The sequence below is a fragment of the Monodelphis domestica genome, chromosome 3 (genome assembly GCF_027887165.1).
Source record: "Monodelphis domestica isolate mMonDom1 chromosome 3, mMonDom1.pri, whole genome shotgun sequence".
NCBI lineage: Eukaryota > Metazoa > Chordata > Mammalia > Didelphimorphia > Didelphidae > Monodelphis > Monodelphis domestica.
In genome coordinates this window covers 45,174,257-45,193,080 of record NC_077229.1, presented here as the reverse complement: position 1 = coordinate 45,193,080, position 18,824 = coordinate 45,174,257, and the positions used below count along the sequence as shown (strand labels likewise).

General features: G+C 41.7%; 1 protein-coding gene across 2 annotated transcripts in view; it reads right to left on the bottom strand.

The window, feature by feature from the left end:
* Positions 1-15,318: 15,318 nt before the first annotated feature.
* LOC100020874 (P2X purinoceptor 7-like) overlaps positions 15,319-18,824 on the bottom strand; it is a 50,046-nt gene continuing 46,540 nt past the window's right edge. For both annotated transcript variants that reach the window (XM_056821773.1, XM_001373176.3), the window contains one exon: positions 15,319-18,824. This exon is cut by the window's right edge and continues 1,000 nt beyond it. The gene's annotated coding sequence lies outside the window, so the exon portion shown is untranslated.

The window sequence follows — 18,824 nt, the reverse complement described above, 5'->3', positions numbered from 1 at the left end:
CAGAGCAGAGCAGAGCAGAGGAGAGGAGAGGAGAGGAGAGGAGAGGAGAGCAGAGGAGAGCAGAGGAGAGGAGAGCAGAGGAGAGCAGAGCAGAGCAGAGGAGAGGAGAGGAGAGGAGAGGAGAGGAGAGGAGAGGAGAGCAGAGCAGAGCAGAGCAGAGCAGAGCAGAGCAGAGCAGAGGAGAGGAAGGGGAGGAGAGGAGAGGAGAGGAGAGCAGAGCAGAGCAGAGCAGAGCAGAGCAGAGGAGAGGAGAGGAGAGGAGAGCAGAGCAGAGGAGAGCAGAGGAGAGGAGAGGAGAGGAGAGGAGAGCAGAGCAGAGGAGAGCAGAGGAGAGGAGAGCAGAGCAGAGCAGAGCAGAGGAGAGGAGAGGAGAGGAGAGGAGAGGAGAGGAGAGGAGAGGAGAGGAAGGGGAGGAGAGGAGATGGAGGAGAGGAGAGGACAGGATAAGAGAGGAGAATTAAAAAGAGAAGAGAAAAGAAGGGGGTAAGCGGTATTTTCTATGAATTTGCTTAGAAAAGGGAAGAGTAGTAGGGTGCTGGCTTCTCATTTAATTCTTCCTATACTTAGGTGGTAGATTAGTCCATGTGGGGCTGATGCAGGCTGGCGGGGGATGTCAGAAACCCTTCCCCACCCACCTGCCTTTCTGCTCACTCCCCAACCATCCCTGTCAGCATTCGGTCCCCAATGCTGGCCCCTCTCCCTCTCTCTTGGGGCTGCTGGGGCTGCTCTTTCCTGAACTAGGTCTGAGTTCACCTAACAAAAGCAACAACTGCTCAACCCAAAGGAAATGATTTTTTTCATCTTCTATAAGACTTTCTATTTTCGGTTAGCCAATGGCAGCCAATCTGTCGGGGCTAGAATCCTCCAGAGGGGTTTTTTCTCAGCCACCTCAACCTCTTCCTTTGTGAAAGCCCGTGAAGGATGCTCTCACACTTTGTGAACCAGATAAACAGCCCTTGATCCCTCAGGTCCTTCGGGGGTCAGCTCACTTTTACTACTCAGCAGCTCAGATAATGTGATTGCTCTGCTCTGTGGTTCTTCATTGCTTCTAGTACTAAACTCAAACTTCCCCCAGTCTGGTCCAACTGCCTTGAAACGCAGGTGTCCCTCCCACTTCTCCGAGTTAAGGCTGTGAAAATCCACATAGAACATGCCGGAGAAGTCTGGATTTTTCTTTTTCTTTGTCTTTTATCCTTGGTGTAAAATCTGGGGCAAGTATTTGGCCATAGGCTAAATGTAGGTCAATATTAAGATATTTCCACATTGCTAGCCTTTGTGTGTCATCTGCTGGCTTTCATCTTCTTTCCCCAACTTAATTGTTTACTTATTTTCACTTTAAAAAAGAAATTGGGTATTTTTATGGCATTAAAAGATTAAACATGTTGCAATCGATAATATAATACTAGACATATGCTTTATGCAGTCTGAGTTTCTAAACTTTTCCTGTGCTGTCTGTGGCTTCCACAAAACTCTCCCCAATTCCCTTTGTTTTCTTATTCCAACCCGTGAACCTCGATGGGCAAAGCTGGGATGTGGAAGGGATGCCTGGATTTCATAGCTCTGTGATTTCTTCCGGGTGGTTAATTTCTTGGCCGATACTGATCACAACACCTGGTCTGCCTGGATATGGATATCTTGGTAGATGGTATTCTGATGAACAGGATGGAGTGATACAATCTAGATAATAGCAGCGTTAGGTGGATTTAGACCTGGTTAAGTGACCATTTAGTCAATCAAATCACCAACCACTAATCAAGCACCTACTGTGTTGAAAGCTCTGGGAATGTGAAGAAAGGAAAAAGACAGTCCCTGCCCCAAAGAGGCTCATGGTCTAAGGAAGAGACAATATGCAAGCAAGTCTATACAGACCAGATCTATATAGGATAACTTGAGAAGAACAAACAGAGGGAAGGCAATAGCTTTAAGGGGGATTGTGAAAGGCTTCATGAAGAAAGTGGGATTTTGATTCAGACAAATTTAGACTTAAAGTAAGGGAAACCTTTCCTACAATCTGAGCTATCCAAACTTGCAAAGGGAAACTGGTGACCTCGGATGGAGGAACATTTCTGTATATTGTGTCTATAGGGACTTTCCTCATCCACAGCTCCCCGTGCCAATGAAATCACTGTTCTGGACCAAAATAGGAAGGCTTTGATGGCTTCAAGGGGAATCCTTCCATTATATTGATACCAGAATGAACAAGCAGAGACCACCTTGCCTCATTGGTAGTCTCCTGAGGAGGCTTTTTGATCCCTTGGGAATGTTGTAAAAGGAATTCTTAGTCAAATACAGTTAGGACTAGATATCTAAGCATAAAATAGTCAGAAAGAACAAACCAGAAAGGTCAAGTCTTCAAGTTCATGATATAAGATGAATTGAAGGCCCTGGCAACACTTAGCCTAGAGAAGAGAATGGGTACGTAATAGTTTTCAGTCTAGTAAGTAATAAGTATTTATTAAGTACTTACTGTTTGTAAGACTAAAGACATAAATTAAATAACCCCAACCCTCAGGAGATTTACATTAAAATTTTGGATTAGCAAGTACTACATTTGTTATTCAGAATATGTCTGACTCTTCATGACTCCATGGACAAGCCCATGGGATTTTTTTGGCAAAGATAATGGAGTGGTTGGTCATGTTCTTCCTCATTGTGTTTCCATTTTACAGATGAGAACCTGAGATAAATAGTGGCTAAGTAACTTGCCTGGGGTCATATAGTAAGAGTAGGAGAATGGATTTGAACTCAGGTTTTCTCTACCCCAATCTGGAAGTATCTATCCACAGTACCACCTAGTTACCATTATGTTATCTCATTTTTATCTCCAGTTTACGGGTGAGAAAATGGAGGAAAACAGAGATTAAGTGATTTGCCCAGGGTCACACAGCTAATAAGCACCTGAGGCTGGATTTGAACTTGCTAACTCCAAGTTTGGAGCTCCATCCACAGCACCATCTAACTATACCAAAAACAACCAAACAACAACAACAAACCAGTAGTACCTGACTCTTTGTGACTCCGTGATAGTATCTTGGCAAAGATATTAGGATACTTTGCCTTTTCCTTCTTCAGCATGTCCTTATTCTTACAGATGAGGAACTGGGGCAAATAGTGGTTGGGTTGCCCAGGGTCACACAGTAAGTATCTGAGGCCCGATTTGAACTCAAATATTCCTGATTCCAAGCCTGATGCTCTATCTATGGTACCATACCACATAATTAAATACATATCTAAAAAGGTTTTGGAGGAAAACACTAATTACTGGTGATGGGGATCAGGAAAGGCCTCCTGTAGGAGGTGGCATTTTAGCTGAGCTTCAAGTATTTTAAGAACCATACTGTGGAAGAGGGATTCAACATCTGCTTTGGGACTGATATTAAAGAGAATACTTTAGCTAGGTGTCTCAGTGGATAGAGAGCCAGGCCTGGAAATGGGAGGTCCTGAGGTTCAAATCTGGACTCGGATACTTCGTAGCTATGTGACCCTGGGCAAGTCACCTAACCCCATTGCCTAGCCCTTACCACTCTTCTGTCTTGGAACTGATTTTTAGTATTGATTCTGAGACAGAAAATAAGGGCTAAAATAATTTAAAAAAAGAACAAAGAAAAAAACTTTCTAATAGAGCTATCCAAAAGTTCAACAGGCGGCCCAGGGAAGGAATGAAAATCTATACCAAATATTGTGCTAATTACATTATAGGGACCGGCCTGCAGTTCCTATATAATTTACCTGTGGGTGGTAACCTGAGAAGGAGAAAGGAGACTGGAAGGAAAATAGGTGAATAATAAAGACTCAGAGACAACAAGTTAAAACACACAGGAAGTCCATGAATATTTCCCATGGACAAGTGTGCAGGAGAATTAATGGGAAATGTGAGGAATAAGAAAATACGTGGGGAGGAAGAACTCCTTAATGCTTCCTGTGGACAAGAGTGTCAAAGGATTAATAGGAAGCATGGGGGAGACAGAAAAGAGAGGTCAGGAGGAATAAGATAGTAAAGAGCAATCAGAAGATCCAGAGATGTAAGAGAGAGATTCGCACTTGTTCCCCAGTATTTATGGGAGGTTTTAGGAATGTGGATTGGGAGGTGATCAATGAATAAGCAACATGACAGGTTTTAACATTGGTTGAATTGACAATGATGAAATCAAAGAGGTGGAGATTAACCTGACCTGTGGCTTGTAAAGGAATGTGGTCTGACAAGGTGCGAGCCAGGACCCTGTGGCTGCTCAGGAATTCTCTTGCCCTTTGGACTGTAACTTCTATACAATGAACATTAAGTGATCCGACCATGTGTCTGGTAAATGAATATATGGGATACAATATCAGTACATCAACCATACTTCCAGGATGCTAACATGCCTGGTATGCTACATACATTATAAATATTATCTCATTTGATCCCCCACAATGACTCTGGGAAGTAGTAGGTGCTACCATTATCTCATTTTACAGGGGAGGAAAATGAGGCAGATAAAGGGTAGCGACATGCCTAAGGTCATAAGCTGGTAGGTATCTGAGGTCAGATTTGAGTTCAAAGTCCTCCTGATTCTTGCTCTGAAGGTAAATGACTTACCCAGTGTCATACACCTCAGACACTTGCAAGGTGTGTGACCCTGGGCAAGTCCCTTAATAACCCTGTTTGCCTCAGTTTCCTCTTATGCAAAATGGGCTGGGGAAAGAAATGGCAAATCACTTCAGTATTTTTGCCAAGAAAACCCCAAAGTGGGTCACAAAGAGTTGGACACATGACTGAAAAACCGTTGAACAGTCACATCTTCCTGACTATAAACCCAGTGTTCTATTTACTGTATGACAGACACTGGGGGGGGGGGGGAGTCCTAATAGCCCTTCCTAACCATTGCTAATTCTAAAATGGAGCCTCAATTTCTAGGTGGTAGATATCCTTCATTGACTTGGTCCTTCCTGTATAGATAGTCAGATCAAACTGAGTCATGGATCTCTTCTAGAAGATCCTCCAATTCTCTAGGATCTTTCAAGTTCATCAATAGTGACTAAGCAATTATACTTACCAGGTACCCCACTACCACCACCACCTCCAGTTCCACGTGATGTTGTCTCTCTTGGCTTGGTGACTTGAATTCATCGAGGATAGCTAGATGCTGTGTTCTCATTCATGGAGGGTTTCCATTTCTAGCAAATCCCTTTTGTTCTACCATTTCCAGGTTAAAGGCTTGGGGAGAGCCCATTTGAAAGAATTCAGAAATGGGAAAGTGGGATCCCATAGGTTAGAAGTCTTTTGAGGAATCCATCCCATCCAAGTGGGTTCAAAGAAGAAAAGTCAAAGAGATAAATACTGTTCCAACCAGGAGGAGCAGAAGAGAAGACTGTCATCAGAATGCCCAATTCACATTTTTAAAACCTGTATAGAAAAGGTGGAATCAAGGGCAGATAACAGAGGGAAAAGATCACAAGATTGACCTAGTTCTGTATAAATTACATCCAATGCAATGATCGACTCTCAATTATAGAGGCCCATGCAATAAGTACAAGTACAACAAGCTTCAATATGCCTTAGTGACTCGATTATACAAATTAGTAACTCAGAAACTCTATAGTAAAAACCCTGAGAAATGACCAGTCTAATATTAAATTTGAATTGTGTTCCCAGTACCCCTCAACCTCAATGATATGATTGTTGAATTGTCTTTTAAGAACTTTTGATTAATTATTCCATTTTATTAAAAGTAATAAGTAAATTTCCTTGGTTGTTTGTAACCTCAAAACTTCTCACAGGGTAATGAGAAAATTAAGCCACCTGTGACAAAATCACTTATCTTGTGTGCAACCTTTTATTCTGTCTGTAATCACAATACAAGAATATAGAATGTTAATCAAGTGATTTGTTAAAAGTTAATGTATCGCTTTTCCAATTATCTCTCTTTGAACATGTGTGTTAGGTAATGTATCTATGTGCCAAGAAAATGGGTATAAAAATAAACACCAGGCCTGGGAATGGTGGAGCAGTTATCAGATGCAAAGCATTCCCATGGCTGTAATGATTAAGCTGTCTGCCATTTGTTGGTTTTTTTTTTTTTGACTGATCGTTTGTCACCTGTGGGGAAACCCTGGAGTCTGAAGCAAGGGTGGACTTTGCCCGTGGCAACATAGGAATGGAAAAGAGAAATTTCTTTGAATGGTGCAAAATACTGTTTGTTGTTATTTAGTTGTGTTCAACTCTTCATGGCCCCATTTGAGGTTTTCTTGGCAAAGATACTGGACTGGTGTGCCACTTCCTTCTTCAGCTCAGTTCACAGATGAGGAAACTGAGGCAAACAAGGTTAAGTGACTTGCTTAGGGTCCCACAGCCAGGAAGTGTCTGAGGCTAGATTTGAACTCAGATCCTCCTGACTTCAGTGTGGTGAGAAGAATTCTTTAGAGTGGAATGGCAAGGTCTGTGGTATCTATGTATGCAAAAGCAGCCAGTTTCACAAGAACAAAGGCACTCTGGTTGTTCTTTATCGTGGAGCTTTGATCCTTTTGACTGACACAACAAGGCACTCAGTTTCTCCACATGGGCCAGCTGCTCAAGGGCTGGTTCCTGAGAGGTCTCAGATGCCACCTACTGGAGAGGGGCAGAACTGAAGATGTGAGCAACAGAAGTGAGTTCTCATGGCACCAGGAACTACAGATAAGCAGGAAGAGGGTCTGGGAGGACCGCTCCATCCATCTCCTGGGAGCTAGGAGGTGGCAAACTGAGAGTGACAAATGCTGCCTTGAGGGAACTTCAAAGTAGTGCCTATAAAGGAGCCCAGGACTTAGGGGAGTAAGCCTTATTCTCTCCCTTTTCTGGAATCTCACCCAGAATATCACTATGAATCCTAGAGATGCTATGAAAGGACATTGGCCTCCCATTGGGTGGAGGTATCTCCTCCTCCTCCTCAATGGGCTCAGATTGGACTCCTTTCTTGTTTTTAACTAATAAATAGACAAAACAATCATGTGTTTTGAGCCTTATAAGTCTCAGAGTTTGTAAGGGAGAGCTGTTGGCTATTTTTGTAGAATGCCCCAAACTGGCATTCTTGGATTTTGCCTGGGTGGGCACAATGAACCAGAGAAGTGAATTATGAACAAGCTTGAGCGTATCCAGAGGAGAGCAGCCAGGAAAATGAGGGCGCTGGGGACCATCCCACACATAATGGCCGATATTACCGGAAACACTGCGAGTGTGGAATGGAAGACTTAACAACGACACGATGACTGATTTCAAATAATTAAATTGTTTGGGGTTATCACGGAGAAGAATGAATAGATTTGTTCTGAGTTGTTTCAAAGGACAGAATAAGGACCAACAGGTATAAGTAACAGAAGACAGATTTCATAAAACTATGGAGAAACCAATGGAATGGAATGTCTGATGCGTTACTGAGCTTTCCATGACTGAAGAATATTCAAGTGGGGTTTGGATTTCCATATATTTGGGATCTAGTAGAAGTCATTCCTATGGAAAGTTTGACCAAAAAAAAAAATCCAAGAATGCTTTCAATGAAAAGATCCTCCAAAGGGCAGCTGGGTAGCTCAGTGGATTGAGAGCCAGCCTACAGACAGGAGGTCCTAGGTTCAAATCTGGCCTCAGACACTTCCTAGCTGGGTGACCTTGGGCAAGTCACTTGACCCCCATTGCCTAGCCCTTACCACTCTTCTGCCTTAGAACCAATATACAGTATTGATTCCAAGAAGGTAAAGGGTTAAAAAAAAGAAAAGATCTTACAAATATATAATAACCATTTATAGGGTAGGGAGGCAGTACAATATGGTGGAACAAAGGACCTTGTCTTGGAGTAACTAGGCTGGAATTTGACTTCTTAATCTGATATTTCTACAAGGTGTCTCCCATGCCTGCATTGTTCCTTCTCCTCACCTCCATCTCTTGAAATCCTTCTAGGTCCCTTCAAGGCTCAGTTCAAGTGTTACCTCCAAAAAGAATCCTTTCTTCATTCCCCCAGTCATCAGTTCCTCATTCACTCCTTATCTCCCCTAGTTGCTTTGTACTTATTTATCTAAATGTAGATAGGACATCCAGGTGGCTCAGGGATTGAGCTGTGTGAACTTGGACAAGTCACTTAACTTCTATATGTCTTATTTTCCTCATCTGTAAAATGGGGATAAGTCCACCTACCTCATAGAGTTTTTCTGAGGATGAAATGAAATAATACTTATAAAGCTTTTGGTTCTGTATAAATATAAACTATAGTGATAGAAGGTATCTCATAGAGCAGAGGAAACTTGATAACAGTATCTTTTTTGTTTTTTTTTTCCTTAATTACCTGAAAAAATTTTTAACTTTAAAAAATACTTGAGCCAAATTTTCACCTTCCATCCCTCCGTGATGTGACAAGCAATCTGACATAGATTGTACATGTGTAATACTGTAAAACATCTTTCCACATTAGTCCTTTAGTGAAAGAAAACGTGAAAAACACAAGTGAAGAAATGAAGTGAAATACAGTATGTCTCAGGCTACACTCAGACTCCATCGGTTCTTCTTCTGGAGGCAGATGGTATTTTTCATCATGAGGATTTTCTAGGATCACCATATTGCTAGCAATAGCTAAATCATTCATAAATGTTCATTGCATGATGTTGCTGTTACTGTATGCAGTGTTCTCCTGGTTCTGCTCACTCCACTTTGCATCAGTTCATGCAGTTCTTTCCTGGTTTTTCTTAAATTATCCTTCCCATCATTTCTTATAGCTCAGTAGTATTCAGTTACTATCATGTATCATAACTTCTTCAGTCATTCCCTGACTGGTGGATAGCTCCTCAATTTCCAATTCTTTGCCATCTCAGAAGAGCTGCTATAAATATTTTTGTACAAAGGGGTCCTTTCCCCCTTTAAAAAATCTCTTTGGGGGGCAAGTAGGTGGATGAATGGATTGAGAGCCAGGTCCAGAGATGGGAGGTCCTGGGTTCAAATCTGGCCTCAGATATTTCTTAACTGTGTGACCTTGGGCAAGTCACTTAAACCCCATTGCCTAGTCCTTACCACCCTTCTGCTTTGGAACCAACACACAGTATTGATTCTAAGACAGAAGATAAAGGTTTAAAAAAAGGGGGGGGGGAACAAGATGGAGACCATCTCCAGACACTACTGTAAAAAATTAAAATTTGATCTCAAATAATAAAAATATTAAATTATATTTTATTAGGTTTATTAAATGATCACTAGAAATCAAGGAATAAAGAGGATACAAAATAAAAATAAAAACCACATGCCCATGGCTGGTTAGTCATTTTCTAATTTCCCCACCTTACCACCATCACTGCTAATTCCACATCATGACCAAGAGAGAGAAGGAGCCTCATTGCCCACTCCCTTTGTCCTCCTCTACAGGAAGTACGTAATGATAGGAAGTCAGTGGACTCTCGGGATATATAGGTTTGGTTTTTTTTAGGGTAACAGATTTTCAATTATACACTTCCTAGCTGTGTGACCCTGGGCAAGTCACTTAACCCCCATTGCCTAGCATTTACCACTCTTCTGCCTTAGAATCAATGCACAGTATTGATTCTAAGACAGAAAGTAAGGGTTAAACAAAATCTCTTTGGGTCACAAACCTAATAGTGGTATTGCTGGATCAAAGAGTATGCACAATTTTAAATCCCTTTGGGCCTACTTCCAAATTGCTCTCCAAAATGATTGGATCAGTCCATAACTCCAAATAGCAGTTTATTTTTTTTTAAACCCTTACCTTCTGTCTTGGAGTCAATACTGTGGTAAGGGCTAGGTAATGGGGGTTAAGTGACTTTCCCAGGGTCACACAGCTGGGAAGTGTCTGAGGCCAGATTTGAACCCAGGACCTCCCATCTCTAGGTCTGGCTCTCAATCCACTGAGCCACCCAGCTTCCCCCAGCAGTTTATTAATGGATGACAGTATCTTATATTTTTTGTTGATTTACTAAATAGAAATCTATTTTGCTATTATCATTATTCAGTTTGTTAGATTTTTTCATGACCTCTTTTGGGGTTCCTTGGCTAATAAAGTTTCCCACTTTTTTCTCCAGCTCATTTAACAGATGAAGAAACTGAGGTAAACAGGGTTAAGTGACTTGTCCAGGGTGACCCAGCCAGTAAGTGCCTGAGGCCAGATTTGAATTCAGGAAAATGAGTCTTCCTGACCCCAGGCCTAACACTATCCACTGTGCCACCTTGCTGCCCAAATCTATTTTTATATGGAAATGTCTATGTTTAATATATAGTTATCTTGGAGGGGGGGGGCTGAAAATGATAGGAACTTCCTGATTTTAGGGGCAGACCCAGAGCACAAAAATAGAACCGCACAAAGTATTCAGAAGAAATTGTGAAATTGTGTTCTTTTCAGTCATGTGCCCATCCTCAGCTTCCCACGTGAAAGACTTTGATGAATTTCCCTTTGAGAAATGTCTGGGATTTTCTCTTTTGTTTGAACTAAGTTATTTCTCTCCCAATGGGAGAGATCATTCACTCTGTATTGTTTGCTATATATTCTCGTATTTCTGTTTGCTGTCTCTTGTGATAAATGGGTTTATTTGCCATCTATGTTCACTGTGGAACTGGCATCTGGTGGCAAGGGAGTCAAGCCTTTGATACATACCTCGGGGCCCTCCTTCCCCTTGAAGGGATAGGTGCACCTTTATGTAAAAAATGATTTCCTCTAGACCAACAATATTTAAGGGGACAGACAGATATAGTTCTAGTCTGGTACTCTTTCTCTCCGAGGAGAGAAGAGTGGGCAGCCTTTGGCTCTAACCTCCTGCTTTTCTTCTTGGCAGGAATTTAAATCCCCCTTGAAGAAGGTTAGGAGGAGTAGACTCTGTTATTGTTGCATCATTTCAGTTATGTCCGAATTGTCATGACCCCATTTGGGGTTTTCTTGCTAGATTTGCTATGTTTTGCCCATATATGTTATGTGTGTCCAATTGGGTCTGTCTAGATGTGTCTCAAAGGGAAGTAAAAATACATATCTCTAGGTGGTGTCAAGCTTCGAGTCAGAAAGACTTCTTCCTGAGTTCAAATCCAGCTTCAGACATTTATTAGCTGTGTGACTCTGGGCAAGTCACTTAATGCTGTTTGCCTCAGTTTCCTCATATGTAAAATGAGCTGAAGAAGGGAATGGCTTCTGTGTCTGTTCCAGTATCTTTGGCAAGAAATATGAACTTGGAAGAAGAGTCTTCCTGACTCCAGGCCTGGCACTCTATTTACTATGCCACTTAGCTGCCCAATAACAAAATACAAGTACTTAAATGTGAGATATTTTGACTCAAGAATAAGGTAGGTTTCCTCTGCTAATTAGAATTCTCCCTGACGCAAGTCACATTCCTTCCCTATTAGAATAACCGAAAGACAAATGTACAAAACTCAAGTTTTAGCCTTTTTGATTTGTGTAAACAGAACTATAGCATTGCCAATATCAAAGTGGCCTAAAGGAAATGACTTCTCGAAGCCATTCAATCTGGGTGAGTGAACAAACAGTGCTGTACTTAATTGGAAGAATTCAAAGGCTATGTCCACTCCTAGTTTAGTCTCCACTCTCATCTTAGTTTCCAGGAATCAGAATTCCTTTCCAAACTCTATGAAAAGGAGCTGGGTGGTACAGTGGGTAGAGCACTCACTGGGTCTTGAGTCAGGAAGACCTGAGATCAAATCCAGCCTCCTACATTTTCTAGTTGTTTGACCTCAACTAAGTCACCTAACCTCAGTTTCCTCAACTGTAAAATGGAGATAATATTGATGCGCGGATTAAATGATATAGTATTTGTTAAGTGTCTGACACATAGTAAGCATTGCATAAATGCTAGCTATTATTATTCTACTACAAAAATGAGTATTTCCAAATAGTTCATAGTTGATTATAGACTAGATGCTGTGATGAAAACAAGCTGGGAAATTGTATGGAGATGTAGAATTTATGCCAGGAATGCAGGGCCGGTTCAATATTAAGGAAAATACTAACAAATTGATTACATCAAGAACAAGAAACCATATAATTATGTCAATGGATGCAATAAAATATTTTATAAAATGCAACATTCATTCCTATGGATTTGATTTAAAAAAAAGAAACTAAGGATTTCAGAGCAAACCATTGCTGCTTTAACACTTAAACTTGGATAAGATTTTTCACTTAGGTGAGACTAATGGCTTCAAACTAAGACACTGTATGATTGTATTTCTAATTTTTAAAAGACATTTCTAGCTAAGATGGCTACTTGAAAGGAGGAGGGCAGATCAGCTCTCCTACATGTACCTACTCCAAAAAACTGGTAGTTGGGTGCAGCTAGATAGCATGGTGGATAGACTTGGAGTCAGGAGAACCTGGGTTCAAATCTGGCCTCAGACACTAGTTTTGTGGTCCTGAGCAAGTCACCTAACCCAAATGCCTAGGCCTTGTTGCTAATCTGTCTTAGAAAGAGAGAGAGGGCAAGAGAGACAGAGACAGAGACAGAGAGACAGAGACAGAGAGACAGAGACAGACAGAAACAGAGAGACAGAGAGAGACAGAGAGAGAGAGGGAAGGAAGGAAGGAAGGAAGGAAGGAAGGAAGGAAGGAAGGAAGGAAGGAAGCAAGGAAGCAAGGAAGCAAGGAAGCAAGGAAGCAAGGAAGGAAGGAAGCAAGGAAGCAAGGAAGCAAGGAAGCAAGGAAGGAAGGGAGAACCAGAGAAGTCACAGAATGACTGAATTCTTCTACTGGGAGCTATATATCTCAACTCAATCACAAAAGCAGCCCTCAACCTCATCCAATGGAAAATTCCCATGTGACAAGGAAATCACTTTAAAAGACTGATATATATTAATTTAAGGTCGCCAAGGAATTCAGCTATGTAATTCCTTAATGAAAACTCAAGTCAGCCGTCAACCTTTTATAGAGTTTAATTACAAACAGGAGGAAGAAAGGTATGAGAGAGAGAGAGAGAGAGAGAGAGAGAGAGAGAGAGAGAGAGAGAGAGAGAGAGAGAGAGAGAGAAGGGAATAAGGCTTAAATACCCCCTCTGTTTAGGCTGGGCCAAAAGGCCCAAGCCCTTAGATAGCTGAGGCAAAGGAAAGAGATCAGTCCCTATCACTCACGTGACCAAAATGGAGAAAGAGTCTCAGGGGCCTCTACCTCCAGCCTCCTTCAGAGCAAGCTCCTCAGAGCACAACCTCTCAGAGCAAAACCTCTCGAACCCTCCCAGTCCTCAGACCCCGCTATCTTTAAGGAAACCATCTAAGTTCCCTCCCCTCAGTTCTCACATCTACCAATCACTGTCCATGTCTTCCCTGTGCCAATGGTGGCTCTAGCTTAACCCAGGACCTCCCAGAGGTCTGCCCCTTTGCACATGTCTGTTGAAGGTCATATTCTCAAATAATTAAATTTTGATCTATGCTGCAGCCCTTCCTAAATCCTGTTAGGACTGAGTAGGGTGGAGATTGTAAGTTCCAAGACCTGGTTCTGTCATTCCAAGTATCTCTATTGTATCAATTCTAAAATCAATCATGACTCAAAGAACTTCCTGTTCTATGCTTAAGCATAGGTCAAAGCCCTTTCCATTGTTTAGCAAAAGGTTTCTGTCCTAAAGTAGTCTTAGGTAGGGAGGAGAAGGACCCTCCCTACCTAATGTTGGAAATGGGGAAATTTCCAACATTCATAAGTCTAAGAAATTTTAAGGTTTACCTTTGTAAGGTCTTTCTCTCTTTAGAGAGAGAGTCTGGAACACCATGCTTTTTTTTCCTCAAACCTGGAAGCCAGAAGATCATCATCTTTCCTCCCCTAAGTTCTTGCCAATTTGACCACAACATGTAGTTGTGGAGCATTAAGGAATCAATTTTCATCAGTGGAATAGGCTTTGAACATAGGTTACACCTAAAAATACCATCAAGTCAAATAATGATCAAGAAATTAAATAGGAAACTACAGCTAAATGACTTTTCCCAACTTATTTCTGCACAAAAATTCAGCCAGAAGCCCCCAGGAATAGTAAATATTCTTCATTTGCCAGGAGCCATCAGAGACCATGCTGTTTGACACGGTCACAAATGGAAACTGGGGACTGCAAAGTAGCCCCCAGGATGGATGGAAACATCCACTGAAAACCTCCTAAGTGAATTTCCTTATTAACATCCCCTTATTATTGGGATTGCTATGATTATTATTCTTACTTAGCCCCAGGAAAAAATAGATGAGAGCAATATGCTTGCAGGGTTAATACAGATGTCCCACTCTGTCCTCCCAGAATATTACCAGGAGATCCCACTTACAAAATTAAACCTAAAGATTCTTATATACCCACTTAGATAGGATCCTCTTTTCTAGGCATAAAAACTTCTGGCAATCTGTGCTCTGAATTCCCCAACCTATATATGTGCCATGTTGATTCCACCCTCTGACCCTGCACTTAGCAACAATGTTTTGTTGACTATCTCCTTAGGCTTTGAATGTGATGTTAGGTTCTAGGGAAACATGTCTATTGAGAATGAAACTGTGTGCCAAGTAGATTATGATCATGAGAGTATAAAATAAAGCCAAGCCTCAGCCAAGGCAGAGCAGTTTCTCTGTGAAATCCTGTGCTGTGGGTTGAATACAAAAGCTATCTCCCATTCATCATTATTTCACCTAAATCACCACACCCAGTCAGGAGGAACCCATAACTTCTGAGTTCACAGGTCGGCTTGCAAAATTCATTCATGTGGGACCAAGGACTTCTGATACGTTCCCTCCTTTAACATTATTTCTTAAATTTAAAAAAGAAAGAAAAGGACACATCAGTGGATATGTTTTCAGTTTGAGAACAGTTTGTTTTCCTCTCTCTTCCCCTCCCCACCCCTTTATTATAAGGAGAGAGAGATGGAGGAAAGATAGAGATGATGTAAATACAAGAGACACCAAAAAAGGTGTTTTTAACAGATGTATTCCCCTAATAAGAAAAATGGCAGTCAGTGCCTATGGTAACATAGCTGTGGCTAAATGAAGCCAGAAATGTCCTGGGGCTGATGTAACAATAACAGAACAGATACTGAGGACGGGAAGTCATTAATAAAATCCAGTTAACATCATCTAAAGAGAACGGATTTAAATTTGATTTATGATCTCCACAAAGGAGAGGCTGTGGAGCTTTCTAGATTGCTGCTGGCAATGGCGTTATTAAAGGCATACTTCTGAGCAGAATTCATTCATCTGGGGGGAAGGGTGGGGCACTTGGCACAGACAGCTGCAATCATACATCATGGCGACAGTGGAGAGGGCGAAGAAGGTCAGCAGGGCTGAATGAGTATTTTTGAGAAGTTCATAGTTGATTGTGGCCTAGATGTTGTGATGAAAACAAACTGGGAAACTGCAAGGAGATGACCAAGTGAGATTTATACCAGGAACGTCAGGCCGGTTGCATATAAGGAAAACTATTAACATATCAATTCTATTAACAACAAAAGCAATAAGAAGCATATGATTATATCAATAGATACAGAAAAAACTTTTGATAAAATACAATACTCCTTCCTATTAAAAACACACAAAAACATTGGGGTAGAAGGATTTTTCCTTAAAACAATAAGAAGCATCTACATAAAACCATCAACAAGCACTATTGGTGTTGGGAAGTACGTATCGTATGGTTTCACATATATATCCATGGCAAATGTTGGCCTGCTCTGGTGTGGGGATGGGAGGGAAGGATAGGACTCAGAATTCAAAATGTAACAAAAAATACATATATATAATATATATAAAAAAGAAGAAACTGGGGGCAGCTGGGTGGCTCAGTGGATTGAGAGCCAGGCCTAGAGAGGGGAGGTCCTGGGTTCAAATCTGGCCTCAGACACTTCCCAGCTGTGTGACCCTGGGCAAGTCACTTAACCCCCATTGCCTAGCCCTTACCACTCTTCTGCCTTGGAGCCAATACACAGTATTCACTCCAAGATGGAAGGTAAGGGTTTAAAAAAAAGAAGAAGAAGAAGAAGAAGAAGAAACTGCATGGAGATGAACTCCTGGAACCTCCCATTCTGGGGCCATTTGGATACAGACATGGGAGAATAAGAGAGCAGATTTAATAGAACAAATAATTTCCATTCCCATGAAGCCAGATACAGTCCAGTTTCTAAAAATATCACAGAATAGCAATTAAAAAAAATAGGTTCATAGTGTCTCATTCTCCAAGAGAATCTGGCCCAGTTAGTTTAATTCCTGAGTCTGAAACCAGATAAAATCCTATCTTACTCACCATGCTTTATATTCTTAAAATGCAAAGTTGCTCATTTTTAAAAGCCACCCATGGTTATGGTGGTTGTTTTCATTGATTTGGCTTCAGTCATTTTCTTTGTTATAACTTGGGGGGGGCAGCTGGGTGGCTCAGTGGATTGAGAGTCAGGCCCAGAGATGGGAGTCCTGGGTTCGAATCTGGATCAGACACTTCCTAGCTGTGTGACCCTGGGCAAGTCACTTAACCCCATTGCCTAGTCCTTACCACTCTGATTCTAAGAGGGAAGGTAAGGAGTTAAAAAATAAGGGGGGGGGGGGTTGGTCTATGAGTGGGATGACAGGAAGGAAGCTCTGTCTGAAGACAGCCACAGAAAATAAAAGTTATCCAAGAAATGGTTTTTGAAAAAAAAATAGACATTTGAAAATGGTCCATCTTGAAACACAAGCATGATGCAATCACAGGTCCCTGATTGCTATCATGTGTACACAGAACCCTCGTATATTCCCATCTCAGGATGCTCAGGAGTCCTTAGAGTGGTATTTCTTTCAACATAGCACTGTACAAAGGAAACATAAGATAGTATGGAAGGAATCTTACAAGTCATCCAGCCTAATCCCCTCCCTAACCTCCCACCTTAATTTTGCAGATGAGGACATTAAAGCAGTCAAAGGGTTAATGAGGTAGGATTCGAATCCAAGTCCTCCTTCCCCCAAGCCTACTATTCTATCCATTATACCACACTGCCATTATGGGTTAAAAAGTGCATTTTACTTTCAACCCTGGTGCAAAAACACCTTGCAAGAGGCAATCTTGTTTTGTTTTGTTTTTTTAAACCCTAACCTTGTGTCTTAGAATCAATACTGTGTATTGGTTCTAAGGCAGAAGAGCGGTAAGGACTAGGCAATGGGGGTCAAGTGACTTGCCCAGGGTCACACATTTGTTTTTTTAAACCCTAACCTTGTGTCTTAGAATCAATACTGTGTATTGGTTCTAAGGCAGAAGAGCGGTAAGGGCTAGGCAGTGGGGGTGAAATGACTTGCCCAGGGTCACACAGTTCTTCATTTTTAAGTGTCTGAGGCTAGTTTTGAACCTAGAACCTCTCATCTCTAGACTTGACTCTTTTTTTATTTGAATTTTTTTATTTAATGAATTAATTTAGAATATTTTCCCTTGGTTCCATGATTCATATTCTTTCCCTCCTCTCCCCCCTTCTCCCTTCTGTAGCCAACAAGCAGTTCCGCTGGGTTTTACATGTTAGACTTAACTCTTAATCCACTGAGTCACCCAGCTGCCCCTGCAGGAGGCAATCTGGAGAAGAGAAAGGGCTAGTCCCTTTCCCTGCCCTTCAGGAAGGCTTTGTGTTACGTGTCTCATTTTTTCCTCTGAAAGGTTTGGATTGTTCTTTACTGCAGTAATTCTGAGTGGCCTCAAAGGCACAGGAAATGAAAGGCAGAGAGAGGGAAGTTTTCTCAGCCTTAAAAACAACACTCTCTTTCACAGCCCAAGAAACCCAGTGGGAAGACGTTCTGATGTGAGTTATTCCAAGAATGAGCCACCACGGACCATCCTGGAAATATCAAGAAGAAACTTGAACCCTTGGGACCTTCTAGAACTAACTTGGAACCGGCAAATACCTGGAGACAGTCTTCCACTAAGCTCTTTGCCAAGTTTAGGACGATGAGACCTTTCTATGGAGAAATTACAGGCCGTGCTACTTACTAGTGAGGAACCAAAAGGAGGCAGCACATAGGGAAAAGGGCATGACCCTAGAATCAGTAGGTATGGGTTCAAATTTCACCTCTAAAAGTCTAAAGTTTCTGCGGTCCCTTCTAAGTCCAGTTTTATGATCCATTAAACTGTGAGCTCCTGTAAGCTCCTTGAGAGCAGACACTATTTTGTTTTAACTCTTACCTTCTGTTTTATAATCCATTTTAAGTATCTGTTCCAAGGCAGAAGAGTGGTAAGGGCTAGGCAATGGAGGTTAAGTGACTTGCCCAGGGTCACCCAGCTAGGAAGTATCTGAGGCCAGATTGGAACCGAAGGGACTATCCTTTGCCCTTTTTTTTCCATCCCAAGCATCTGTGCATGAAGCATAGCAGGAGGCTGAAAAAAATATTTATTGGCTCGCTCACTGATTCTGTAATCCTCTGAAAAAGCCATACGTCCATGGTGGTGAACCTATGGCATGCATGCCAGAGGGGGCACTCTGAGCCCTCTCTGTGGGCTCATGCACCATCACCCTAGCATAGAGTTTGCCAGAGTTTGTTACTAGAAAACCAGAGGAATGCAGGACCAGGCTGCTACCCTCCTCCTCTCCACTGGTTCTCACATCATCCACCCCTTTAAAAGGTTCACCATTACTGCCATAAATCTTACTATTACTTACCCAAGACTCAGTCCTAAGAAAGAGTCAATTTAGAGTCACAGGACCTGGTTGGCTACTTATTTAACCTGTGGGATCTTAAATAACTCACTTCAACACTGTAGTCCTTAGTTTTCTGGTCTGTAAAATGAAGAGCTTGGACTAGATGTCTTCTAAGCTCCCTGTCCTTTTCAATTTAATTCAACAACCCCAAATATTTATTAAGAACACATGCCACATGTAAAACCCAGTGGAATTGTGCATCAGCTATGGGAGGGGGGTTGAGGGG